Source organism: Aricia agestis, chromosome 19 (genome assembly GCF_905147365.1).
Source record: "Aricia agestis chromosome 19, ilAriAges1.1, whole genome shotgun sequence".
Lineage (NCBI taxonomy): Eukaryota > Metazoa > Arthropoda > Insecta > Lepidoptera > Lycaenidae > Aricia > Aricia agestis.
The window spans coordinates 12,624,369-12,638,359 of record NC_056424.1 but is presented as its reverse complement, the minus strand read 5'-3'; the positions used below and the strand labels follow the sequence as shown (position 1 = coordinate 12,638,359).

Here is a 13,991-nt window from a genome sequence, read left to right as displayed (position 1 = left end):
CCTACCCTCCCCTATTCCCTTCCCTTCCCATCCCTACCCTCCCCTATTACCCTATTCCCTCTTAAAAGGCCGGCAACGCACCTGCAGCTCTTCTGATGCTGCGAGAGTCCATGGGCGACGGAAGTTGATTTCCATCAGGTGACCCGTTTGCTCGTTTGCCCCCTTATTTCATAAAAAAAAAGAACTTATTTAAGGCCTTTCCATTCCATATGTTAGTTCATGTGAATTCTCAATTTTAGTTTTACACAATTGTGAATTAAACGAATTCATAAACATAATAGTTTAGCGCTATCTAAAGAAGCTAGCTAAGAAAATTAACAGCTTGCGGCATTAGAAATTACGTCAGTCGATTTTGAGGTGCTTTCCTAACTCCAAACTCTCAACCACGCAGCTCAGCCTCAGCGCAGACTGTTAAAATTATTGAGCCTTAAATTAAATCCTCTCCTCTAAGCTTCCTCCGTCTACGCTGATCCTAACTCTACAATCAGAACTAGAAAAATCAGTCGCTGTTAGTATAAATAGTACTAGTAACTGGCCACTAGTGGGTGGAACAGGATCAGCCCACGCAGTCATCAGTCACTGGCCAAGAGCTGGCCACGTTACATCAAAGGCGCCTTGCAATGCAAATGTCAAAAGCCCGACGCTTTGCAAACGAGTTGACTAATATCCGCAATTAATAGGTGGGGATGGTACTTAGTCGAATAGCAAGAATACATTTGCATTGCAAGAAGATACCGATTTCTAAAAATTTCGCTATCGAAAGTCACGAATGCAATTTTCGACAAAAGGACAGTCGATTTTGAAATTATTGACATGGTATTTTACATAATTATCAAGTCATCGTAATGTAATATGTGCATTCATGCCGAATTACAGCTTAGTCGGTCCTATAGTCTCTGTGTAAAACCGCGGACAGACAGACGGACGGACAGAGCGATGCGTTATGGCAATTCCTATACAGGGTATAACAAAAATAAGTGATAATACTTTAGGGTGTGTACGTGTTCCTTGTAGAGAGTTCACTGTGAAAGTAGCAGCCCTGAAAGACCAACTTTTTTTTTCACTTTTGTATGAGGAAACTCGTGACGCTCGGGCCCTTGCCCATACAAAAGTGAAAAAAATTTTTCGTCTTTCAGCGCTGCTACTTTCACAGTGAACTCTCTACAAGGAACACGTACACATCCTAAAGTATTATCACTTATTTTTGTTACACACTGTATATTTTTGATTTTTAAATTCTTTCACTGAGTGCCCTGAGAAAATAAGAAGCTACCATAAAATATATTTGATCTGTTTCCATGAAATATGATTTTGCTACAATAATGGTACACTCATTCGCGAGTATCGCAGGTCGGTGTACAGAAATAGATGCAGAAGGTTGAAATAAATAACGGAGTTTATTTACTTTATATCCCGCCAGCCGCAGAGCTTTTAGAGAGAAGCTGGTAAATGTGAGAACTGAGAACAGCTGTTTATATCGATCTGCTAGTTTGTCAGTCTAAGGGGAAACTCCTTAGTCCTTTGGTGCTTGTAACTTGACGTCCATTCCCCCAAATGGCCGGTCAACATTTTCTGATGAAAGCTGCTCGAGTATCATTTGGTTGGGTAGTCTTTTAGATAACAATTGTATTTCCTGCTTACACCACTTACATAACCCATATAACCCAACGATGTCAATACTATAATATATACTTACTATTTGTCAGGTTTCCCTTGAAAACTTGGAGAGGACCAAAGAGTTCTTATAATAATTACAATTTAAATATCCGATGCATTCGAGTAAACTTTAACTTCATTTATTATGCCATATTAGTTAATGCTAATTACTTAACAACGTCGGTCGTATTGTAACAAGGTAAACGACTTCATACATAAAAATCTATGTCATACACACTCCATTCATAAACCGAATCGCCTTGAGTGTGTAAAAGAGGCAGCGCGTACGACAGAGATAGAATATACTAGAGAAAGCTGCGTATCAGAAATCAGATGGAGAAAATTGCCGAGGGGGAAAATTATGGTGCACTGAGAAATAGGTCAAAGCAGCCTGCCACGGGAGTTAAGATGCTAGATACTGGGTAAGATCCATACTAAGTTACTAGGTACAGGCTACGCCTACGGAGTACGGTCTAAAACTCCCAACTCTCGAACTCCAACAAGTCTCGAGTCTTGACTGCCAACTATTCCAGTAATTCCAGAGATATGCGAACAATAAACATAAAAACAATACATACATACACTTTTGATATTTGGAACATTTGTACGTGTTTACATACATACGCGTCGAATTATCGATAACCTCCTTTTTTGAAGTTGGTTTAAAAACATATGTTTCAAAAGACATTTGTTCAGACGCTGATATAGACTAACATAATATACGAAAATAAGGCAGTTCTGGAAATCTTACATACATACGCGTCGAATTGATAACCTCCCGTTAAAAAATAATATATGTTTCAAAAGTCAAGTACTCTGGGTCCTAGGCCCTAGCTCAGCTAGCTGGCCTTGAGATTAACTTTTGTATTTATTACTTACTCAATTAACTCCTTAATTTGTAATTAAAATTTACTGACTACTGAGTTTTGATAGCCGAATTTTACGTACGAAATGTTAAACTCGAAGCAAGGTTAAATAAATTTAGTGCAGCAAAACAGGTCAGACAGGTTTTCCAGAGTTTTTGCGACTTTAGGTTGGTTTTATTAAAATTCTAGTGTGTTTGTTTAAAAGTCGAATGTTTAATTTAGATAATGGTTCTGCGAACGAACGTACAGAATACCTAATTAGTCTCATGTATGACATTTTAACCAACTAATTGAAGAACTGTCAAATATATTTTCCTGATTGACAATAAGAACTTTATTGTTGCTTTTGTTAAGTAATAATAATATTATGTTATGTGCATCTACTCTCTTGAAAGAGTCAACAGAGTAGATTGAGAGACACATCAATAATTTTTTTTTTTTATGAAATAAGGGGGCAAACGAGCAGACGGGTCACCTGATGGAAAGCAACTTCCGTCGCCCATGGACACTCGCAGCATCAGAAGAGCTGCAGGTGCGCTGCCGGCCTTTTAAGAGGGAATAGGGTAATAGAGTAGGGATGGGAAGGGAAAGGAATAGGGGAGGATAGGGAAGGGAATTGGGCCTCCGGTAAACTCACTCACTCGGCGAAACACAGCGCAAGCGCGGTTTCACGCCGGTTTTCTGGAAGAACGTGGTATTTCTCCGGTCGAGCCGGCCCATTCGTGCCGAAGCATGGCTCTCCCACGTATAAAACGTACTGGAAATGGCATATCGTACTAAGTTAGGAAAGAGGTAATACGGGGTAAGGGGTCATTTCACTCATTTCCCAGTAAGACCCCTTTAAATGTAATGTTTTAATATTATTTTCGTCCAAATAATTATTCAGAAAATGCAGTTACAGGGTTAAGCTCATATATTTTTTAAGCTCTTAATATGGCCAAGCTAAAGGTCGTCGCCAGCCGATTGCGCAGGGGGGGGCAAGTTGACTTTACCTACTACAATTCATACTTTTCTCATTCTCTATTTAAAATGAGAAAAGTAGGTATGCATTGTAGGTAAAGTCGACAGCACATGAAGCTTTTCACTTGTACTACGAGCCTTACACTTTTTTAGAATCTCTAGGGGGGGGGGGGGGGGGGCAGCTGCCCCTCCCTGCCCCCCCTTGGCGACGCCCTTGGCCTAGCTATTGGAAATATTCTTAGTTCTGGCCGCGCTTTTTTTTTAGACCAGAAATCATTGTAAATTTTGATACTCAGAAATAAATCGGGGTTACTAGGCTGTTTCACAAAAATAGGAAAACTTAACTCTTATCGTACAGATAAAAATAGAGTTGCCAAATATATTTAGCGGTGAACTGAGATCAGACGGTTGGCTCACCTGCCAAGAGGAGTTCCTCGCTGACTCAGCAAGTTGCGAAACAGTGTGAAACACCTTTTATAAATAAAGATGTTAGAAGTTTTCAGACGTGGGAGAGCCATGCTTCGGCACGAATGGGCCGGCTCGACCGGAGAGATACCACGTCCTCACAGAAAACCGGCGTGAAACAGCGCTTCCGCTGTGTTTCGCCGAGTAAGTGAGTTTACCGGAGGCCCAATCCCCTACCCTTTTCCTTTCCCTACCCTCCCCTATTTCCTCCCGTACCCTCCCCTATTCCCTTCCCTACCCTCCCCTATTACCCCTTAGAAGGCCGGCAACGCACCTGCAGCTCTTCTGATGCTGCGAGTGTCCATGGGCGACGGAAGTTGCTTTCCATCAGGTGACCCGTTTGCTCGTTTGCCCCCTTATTTCATTAAAAAAAAAAAACTGTGACTAAAAGCTCTTAAAGTGCTTACTGCACTTTAAGAGCTTTTAGTCACAGATTATTACATGAATAGTTACCACGTAACAATCTATTTTATTTCAAACTAGCTGTTGCCCGCGACTTCGTCCGCGTCATTGCGGATATCGGTTAAAAAGTAGCCTAAGTTATTCCTTACCACATCAGCTATGTGCCTTAAAAAAGTCCCGTCAAAATCGCTCCAGCCATTTCAGATATTAGCCGGAAGAAACAGACAGACAAACAGACATACAGACAAAAATTGTAAAAAATGTTGCTTTGGTGTCTGTACCCTATATACATTCATAAGCATGTAGTAAAAAACGGTTCTTTCAATATTACAAACAGACACTCCAATTTTATATTAAATGTATAAGTAGATAAAATAAAACTCCGTTGCGCAAAATTTCGTTTTTCGCGCGGGAACCGTACATTTTTCCGGGATATCTTACTATCCTATGTCCTTTCTCGACACTTTTGAGTCCCAAGAAAGGAATTTGGTATCTCCATACCAAATTTCAGCAAAATCGGTTCAGCGGTTTGGGCGTGAAGAGATAACAGACAAACAGACAAGTAGACAGACACACTTTAACATTAATTAAGTATATTATTAAGTATGGAATTCTCTGCAAAAACCTTGAACAGAGTCAAGTGTGAGATCATACTCGTGGTAATGTCGAATAAAATGTAATATAAGAGGACAACTTCATAAGTGACAACTGTCCAAACAGTTCTGTAACCTTCCTTTCGAGGTTTCTTGACGCGTCATAAAGGATGTGAAGAACTTATTAAGATTTGCACCAAATTAGTGCTCTTTTACTTGACATAATTTTTCTAGTAAAAGGGAGAAAATAACTCAACATAATAATAATATTAACATTTTTACTGTAGAGTCATGTAGAATGTGTCTATTTTTGTAGTCATTAAAATTTTCGTTTAAAATTTTATGCAACCATGTTGTACAGTCAGCTTAATAAATCCATTGGCAAATGAAAAAATTGTAAAGCGCTTTTATGTCTAACTATATTATGACATGAATGTCATAATAATAAGGTAGGTACTAAGCAAAAAAAATAATTTTAATTAAGTAATAAACAATATATATTAAGGAATATAGGAAGCGGTAATAAAATCGATGACATACTATAAATTATACAAATTACAAATGAATAATAATAATTTATAGAAGATCCCTGTTGAAACACTTTTTAATCTGAAGGCTGCTGTGGTCTCACTATTCCTACACCTTGACACGATTTAACCTGAATCATATGTAACAGCGTAAGGTAAAATCCGCCAGGGTCAGAATATGTCACGCGTAAGGTCAGATTTGAGGATATGAGTAAAATGTCTGCAAAAATATGACTCGCTTTGGACTCCCTCCGAAATCGTAAGCGTACAGCGTACAGTCCTACTAATATTATGGTGCTTTTTTCTTTTTACCAGTCATTCCCCCCCCTCAGGCTGGCTGAACAGTGGAAGATCCTGGGGGAGGCATTTGCCCAGCAGTGGGACACTATAGGCTAAGAAAAAGTCATTTCTATCTACCAAATTTTAAATTCGCGGTTCTAATAAAAATATTTGATTTACACAGATAAGTACTTATTTTTTTAAGATCTAGGTCTGTTCATTTTGCGGCATGTTTTAAAATAGTTAAATTTAGGATTTCGCTGTTTATTTAGGTTTATCTATGTCTATACTTATTTAATTACGTTAAAATGGTTTTAAATGCATTTTCATCATTCTTTTAATCGAGATATAATGATAAATTGAAACAGTTTAAAAAAATGAAAGCACTAATGTACGTAAGTTTGGCCGATACAGAAATCCATATCAGCTGATGGCGCCCCGCCAAGTTCTATAACGGCCGGTCTGATGTCATGCACTGTTTACACAACTCATTGTACCATTTATAATATTGTACTAATAATCAAAAATATGTTTCAGCTCGGATCTCTCATTGATATAGCTGGTGTGTCATTCTTGCTTTCCGTTAGGAAAATTGGCACAACTCATTTTGAGATTGTTACCCCTTGCCTTACTGCAAACTCATTTTGAGATTGTTACCCCTTGCCTTACTACAAACTCATTTTGAAATTGTTACCCCTTGCCTTACTGCAAACTCATTTTGAGATTGTTACCCCTTGCCTTACTGCACAACTCATTTTGAGATTGTTACCCCTTGCCTTACTGCACAACTCATTTTGAGATTGTTACCCCTTGCCTTACTGCAAACTCATTTTGAGATTGTTACCCCTTGCCTTACTGCACAACTCATTTTGAGATTGTTACCCCTTGCCTTACTGCACAACTCATTTGAGATTGTTACCCCTTGCCTTACTGCAAACTCATTTTGAGATTGTTACCCCTTGCCTTACTGCAAACTCATTTTGAGATTGTTACCCCTTGCCTTACTGCACAGCTCATTTTGAGATTGTTACCCCTTGCCTTACTGCAAACTCATTTTGAGATTGTTACCCCTTGCCTTACTGCACAACTCATTTTGAGATTGTTACCCCTTGCCTTACTGCAAACTCATTTTGAGATTGTTACCACTTGCCTTACTGCAAACTCATTTTGAGATTGTTACCCCTTGCCTTACTGCAAACTCATTTTGAGATTGTTACCCCTTGCCTTACTGCACAACTCATTTTGAGATTGTTACCCCTTGCCTTACTGCAAACTCATTTTGAGATTGTTACCCCTTGCCTTACTGCACAACTCGTTTTGAGATTGTTACCCCTTGCCTTACTGCACAACTCATTTTGAGATTGTTACCCCTTGCCTTACTGCACAACTCATTTTCAGATTGTTACCCCTTGCCTTACTTACTAGAGATAGTTCTAGTAAGGCAAGGGGTAACAATCTCAAAATGAGTTGTGCCAATTTTCCTAACGGAATATTGTATGAATTAGATTTCATAATAATAATGAATAAAGAATCAATGTAGACTTTGTAGACTGAAACCCTTATTTCCTTTTTTTCTACCTCTTACCTTTAATAAACTTGTCAAAATGTAAATATATAGCAATAAATATAGAGTTTATTAGATAGTAGGGCCCAAAGTAGAGACATGGAACATATTTTGTAAAGAATTGAATGAAAAAAGCTGGATTCATGAATGAATAGTATAGGGCATAGACAATACTAATTTATAAATCATCTATTATTTTCTAACTCTAATTTGTCCATATTCAGGATCTCATTAAACAGTAAACTCTGGCTTTAGTCCCAGAATAATTTCCACACAATTTTTTTTTTTTTTTTATGAAATAAGGGGGCAAACGAGCAAACGGGTCACCTGATGGAAAGCAACTTCCATCGCCCATGGACACTCGCAGCATCAGAAGAGCTGCAAGTGCGTTGCCGACCTTTTAAGAGGGAATAGGGTAATAGGGGAGGGTAGGGAAGGGAATAGGGTAGGGGTTAGGGGATTGGGCCTCCGGTAAACTCACTCACTCGGCGAAACACAGCGCAAGCGCTGTTTCACGCCGGTTTTCTGTGAGAACGTGGTATTTATCCGGTCGAGCCGGCCCATTCGTGCCGAAGCATGGCTCTCCCACGTATGAATTAGCAATGACGCCGAGACGAGACAAAAAGCTTCGAGAAAGTATGGGTCGAGCATAGAAAATCTCAAAGTAAACCTTGATTTAGCACTTGAGGTATGTTAGGCCTTAGGGCTCCGTCCTCAGACAGCTAAAATACACAGTGATTAACCATCTGGCTCGGGCGCCAACTGTATCTTGGCACACTGGCCCCGGTTCCGTCAATATAGGAAGTCTACATGCACTGGGCGCCCTACATTTGATTCCTACCATCATTAGGCCATCTCTGTTACTTTTACTGCTTCCTTTTGCACTTCTGCGAGGACAGCTTTAACATCTGCAGCCGTTTCTACGAAACTACCTGTTGTATTATTACTGAAAACAGTCATTGGCATTAAACATTCCTATTTCTCTATGCCAAAAAAAGCCAAAAATTTTCGTCTTTTGATAGATTAAATAATCTATCAAAAGACGAAAATTTTTGGCTTATAGTTGGTACAATTACTGAAGTATTACATTTCGTACAGCCCTAGTAGACAAGTGGCAAGTGATTATCGTAAACGCTAACAAAATGTATGCGATTTGACATAAGTCATCGCTTCGCTAGCGAATACTAATGTCAAATCCCATACATTTTGTGGCGTTGGCGTTGGCATTTACGGTAATCGCTTGCCGCTTGTCTAGGCCGTCAGTATTCAAAAATTCCTAAAATTTAACTAAAATTTACTCTTTGTAATATATCTTCTCGAGAAAATAATTATGATTTTGTGTGTTCCCAAAAATAAAACAATTATCAATTTAAGTAACAATTCCAATAAGAACAAGTGATATGCCTCATGTGAAGTCACGCACGACACGCACATTTTATTTGCTTTTATCATCCCATTGCATTGACTGATCCATAAGTTTAGAAATGAATCATTATTTATCACGTCACGTTTGTCAATTCCAGGACTTCATCAGAGGACCTTGTTGTGCTCATCGTTATTTTTGTCTGTACTTGGAAAAATAAGAATTCAATGTAAATAATGATGTACAATGCTGTATGCACTCCCAAATGACTTTTGCTTTGATACTTTCGTAAGGATTAGGTACTCATTTTTTCTTTATTATTTGAAAAAACCTTATAACTTATCTACCTTTTCATAAGGTTAATATATCTGGCTATGCATAAAATCTACATACTTTTTTTCGCATCATAAAGCCTCCGTTTATGCAAAAAATGACTATTTTCAAATTAAGTTACCTACTTCATCCACTGACCACTAATGTCTTCAATCATGAATTAAATACTTAATAATACTTCTTAGTTTTCACGCTTTTGAGCTGCTAATAAGTTAAATGCTGTAAATGTCATGGAAATAATCTTACTTATAATATTATAATTGGGAAGAGTTTGTTTGTTTGTTTGTTTGAACGCGCTAATCTCAGGAACTACTGGTCCGATTGGAAAATTATTTCAGTGTTAGATAGCCCATTTATCGAGGAAGGCTATAGGCTATATTTTATTACGCAGAGACTAATAGGAGCGAAGAAATAGAGAAAATGTGGAAAAACGGGGGAATTATTTGAAAGAGCGTATCTCACGAACTACTAGAGCAATTTTTCTGTTATTTGGTACAGATAATAAGTAGACCACGTGAAGGATTATAGGCTATTTTTTGTGGACTAATTTGTCTGTGAAATATCTAATTTACGCGGGCGAAGCCGCGCGGAACGTCTAGTTAATAATAAAAAGACAAGCTCGTAAATGGACAAGTTTGTAAGTGTCGTCACACTAATTATTTAAGCCATGTAACATGAACATAATTCATTCATTCATTTGCGAGATGAATAACGCTGTTATGAAATCATCAACAGATGGTAAGTGCTTCAGGATCAATCACACTAGTTTATTCTGCAGGAAGTTATCATTATTATTTTTTAATAAAGCGATGTACGGGGTAAAAATTTACTCAGTTTCGAGACTCCAGACAATATAAATAATCCAGATAATACGAGAAACTTGTTTTTATAATCCTAACATTTTTATTTTATTTATAAATACATTATAAATAAGGAAAACTTATATTATCTTCTTTAATATATAAAATTCTCGTGTCACAATGTTAGGCCGCGTACTCCTCCGAAACGGCTTTACTGATTTTAACCAAATTTTATATGCATATTCAGTGGGTCTGAGTATCGGCTACTGGGTACTTTTTAATAGTGTATTTGTTGAATAAATAATAGTAAATTATTACAACTCGAGACAGACGGCGACCATTGTTTGTGCGACGGGATAGCGATGGACGTTGCCATGGTGACATACTTATTTAGTCACTTCAATAAAATAAAATATGTATTCGTAATTTATGGTCCAGCTATACCTATTATAGAGGAGAACATTATAGTTTCCTTTTTTCCCCTTTTTTATTCAAAGCGTACATACAAATTTCGGTAGAGACTGACTTGATTTGATAAAGACAACAAATGTCGGTACCTATAGAAATGACGATTCCAACAACACAACAAATTGTATACAAAAATTTTAATTTATAATGTTTAAGCATTGTATTAATTAATAGTACCTAAATGGAACCTCTATATTGTAAGTATTGGATTCAATACTTACATTACAAGGTAAGTACCATGTTAAACTGAATTAATTATTATTATGTTCGCAAGGAATAAAACATTCAATGGAATTAGAATAAACGTGGATATCGCCAAACGGGTTTCTTGAATGTTAATAGAACTATTGGCCTTGAAATGCAAATAAAAGTGTGAATTCTCCAGCTTTATTTGATATCTAAAATCATTTTTTGTAAAAATTTTTTTGTAATGCATGTAACATAATATAAGTTAGTAAGTAAGTATATAAATATTTGGAGTTGACTGTACTTGTACTCTACCCGCGCACGGAGTCAAACGCCTACAAAAAAAATATTGAGTAGGTATCGATTTGAGTTAAGACTGTCTAGTCTTCATACTTAATCTGGTCCTTAGATCCCACTTCATCTTAAAATCTAGATCTCAAACCAAAACAGGCGGACTGCGTCCGAGAAGTAACGGAGGATAAACAACCTTAGAAGGCTATGTGTATGTAGGTGCCGCTAGATAATGTCAGCAAAAAGTAAAAACCTTGGTAAATTATTTTACTAATTAAAACTGAAAACGTCATTTCTAAACATAACACCACCGTATTTAATTAAAAAATAAAATTAATTACTCTACCGCGGTAAAATTTAAACATAGAACTTACCTAAAATTTAAATTCCACTTTTAAAATCACAACACAAACACAAAATAAATATTTGCACTAATTCTCTTATAACATTGTTATTCACGCACACTACAACAGATTCTATTTGTTAATTTTATTTTTGTCGTGTCGAAATCGACGCGTGCGACTCGAATTGGTTCGCGCGCAGAATAACGTTTGACGTTTCCATTTTCATCTTAATTTAGCGCGCACCAAGATCGTAGAAAAACGCTGCGGGACGGTGTAGCGGAAAGATAGCGGCATAGGTAGGGGAAAATAAACATACTTTGGGTAGATTGGGTAGACGTCTTGATCCTTAGTCTTAAAACAGTTTCGACCAATACAATACAATACAATACAAAAACACTTTATTGCACACCAAAAAAATACAAAGTAAAAACATTTATACATAAAACAACAATTTATAATGATGCACAGAAGGTGAACTTATTGCTAATAAGCAATCTCTTCCAGCTAACCTTTTATTATTGTTGTAATAAATTTTATTATTTTATAATTCACTATCTGTGAAAATTTCAGAATTCTAGCTATAGCGGTTCTTGAGTTACAGCCTGGAGACAATCAGACAGACAGACGGACAGAAACAAAGTCTTAGTAAGTGTTGGAAACAAAATATATTTTCAGTCAGATTGATAAAAGTCAATTTTCATTATTATTTTTTGTTTCAATCATATACCAGACCGACCATCTTCTCGAAACGGGTATGCTGGGTACGCCCATGATGATACATCCAGAGTCAAAACAGTAGAAACTCTACTACTGCTAAGTGCGTATAAGTTATACGGCTACGCTGTGGCTACGTTACTAGTTATAACAAAACATGACGTTGAATCTTTTCGTAGACGACTTTTTCGACTGGGATAACTGACCAAAAAGCTCTTCGATGATATTATAATCTTAAAATAATCGGCCAAGTGCGAGTCGGACTCGCGCACGAAGGGTTCCGTACCGGTATAAAGTGAAAGTAGACAAAAATTGTGCTTCTTGTTTGGGAGCCCCCCTTAAATATTAACTTTATTTTATTTTTAGTATTTGTTGTTACAGCGGCAACAGATTATATACACAATCTCAAATCTGTGAAAATTTCAGAAATCAGAAGTCTAGCTATAAGTAGCGGTTCTTGAGATACAGCCTGATGACATACAGACATCGAAGTTTTACTTTTTGGGTATGGAACCCAAAAAAGTGCTGGTGGAAAATAGGAAACACGTTAATAAAGCACAGCACAATATTGCAAACTTACGAAAAACGTTATTATAACGAGCTCGAGTTTTTTTATGGACTAATAATGCCATCTGCCGTTTTTGCTATGAAACAACAATTCTTCAACGTCCCAAGATGTCGAGAGCGACCGTTTTACGATTTAACGCCATCTAGCGGTAAAATGAATCCCGATGTAGTCTGCTAAGTTCCTGAGATTCTATATAATTACCACAGCCGTTAAAAGATGGCGCTTATGGAACTCAACTCATAGTTTTGCTTGTTTTGATTTTGATTATTTTTAAAAAATTATATTTAATTTGTTTTATTATTATTATTTATTAACTGAAGCCTTTAAAAAAGGTTACAATTTTAATAAGGCAGGTATTGTTTATAAAACAATTTTGATTTGATTTGATTGTGTACCGTGTACCGTGTACGTCGTGTTTTCCGCAGGGCTTGATAATTTTATTTAACAAAAACAAGTTAACTGAACTGAACCATAAAATATTATGAAGAATAATTGTTTTTCATTAACAGTACATTACAATGAAGTTAAATAATTTCTAGTTCGAAATTTAACTTTTAAAAGACATAAAAGAGTAACCAGACGGTCTACAATCAATAACATTATTATTGAATAGTCGTCTGTGTCGACTGTCGACTGTCGTCATCTGCGTCTAGTGCTGCGCCAACAAAATAAATTGTTATATCGATAATTTTTTATTCACTAATGAGTAATGACTAATATATCTATGATATATATTAACTAATATTCATAAATCATATTATTATTAACTTTACAATTTATCGTTAAACTATCATGTGACGATTCTAATATGCCAAGCAAATGCAAACAAAAAAAAAAAAATATATATATATATATATATATATATATATATATATATATATATATATATATATATATATATATATATATATATATATTTTTATATATATATATATATATATATATATATATATATATATATATATATATATATATATATATATATATATATATATATATATATATATATATAAATGTGTAAGTAAAAAAGAGATTTTTTACTTACACAACGTATTCATTCAAATCAATCTAAGAAAAAATGGATGACATTACGATGTTGCCACTTTTTAATTTCTTCACTTTTTTGACAGACTATAGATCGATTTATCGCTCCCGAAGCCCCCTATATACTAAATTTCATGAGAATCGTTGGAGCCGATTCCGAGATTCCAATTATATTTCATATACAAGAATTGCTCGTTTAAAGATATAAGATTTACCCGTTTACATTATTAATTCCTTGGTGGAATATAGTTCAGTAAAGAGGCGACATCGCACCAATGCGACACGACACGAGTCACGACGCAACACTTTACGTTCCATGTTAGAACTTAGAACTTACTTCTTAGACTTAGTTTGTAAAACGTCAGATTCACGATTGTAAAACGTCAGTTCTATGGTACGTGACGTGTCGTGTCACGTCAGTGCCACGTAATGTCGCGTAGTGCGGTCTCACCTTAAACAGAAACTTGCTAAAAATTCAATTTTATCAATCAAATTGCAAAGTACAGTCAGGTACTAACAAATGACAATAGAAAATTTAGTTTTTGAAGTGAAATGAAATCTTGTTAAG

General features: G+C 36.2%; 1 protein-coding gene across 1 annotated transcript in view; it reads right to left on the bottom strand.

The window, feature by feature from the left end:
- LOC121736424 overlaps positions 1 to 11,326 on the bottom strand; it is a 42,322-nt gene extending 30,996 nt beyond the window's left edge. The window contains exon 1 of the mRNA XM_042127608.1: positions 11,128 to 11,326. The gene's annotated coding sequence lies outside the window, so the exon portion shown is untranslated. The remainder of the gene's footprint in view (positions 1 to 11,127) is intronic.
- Between the last annotated feature and the right edge of the window lie 2,665 nt (positions 11,327 to 13,991).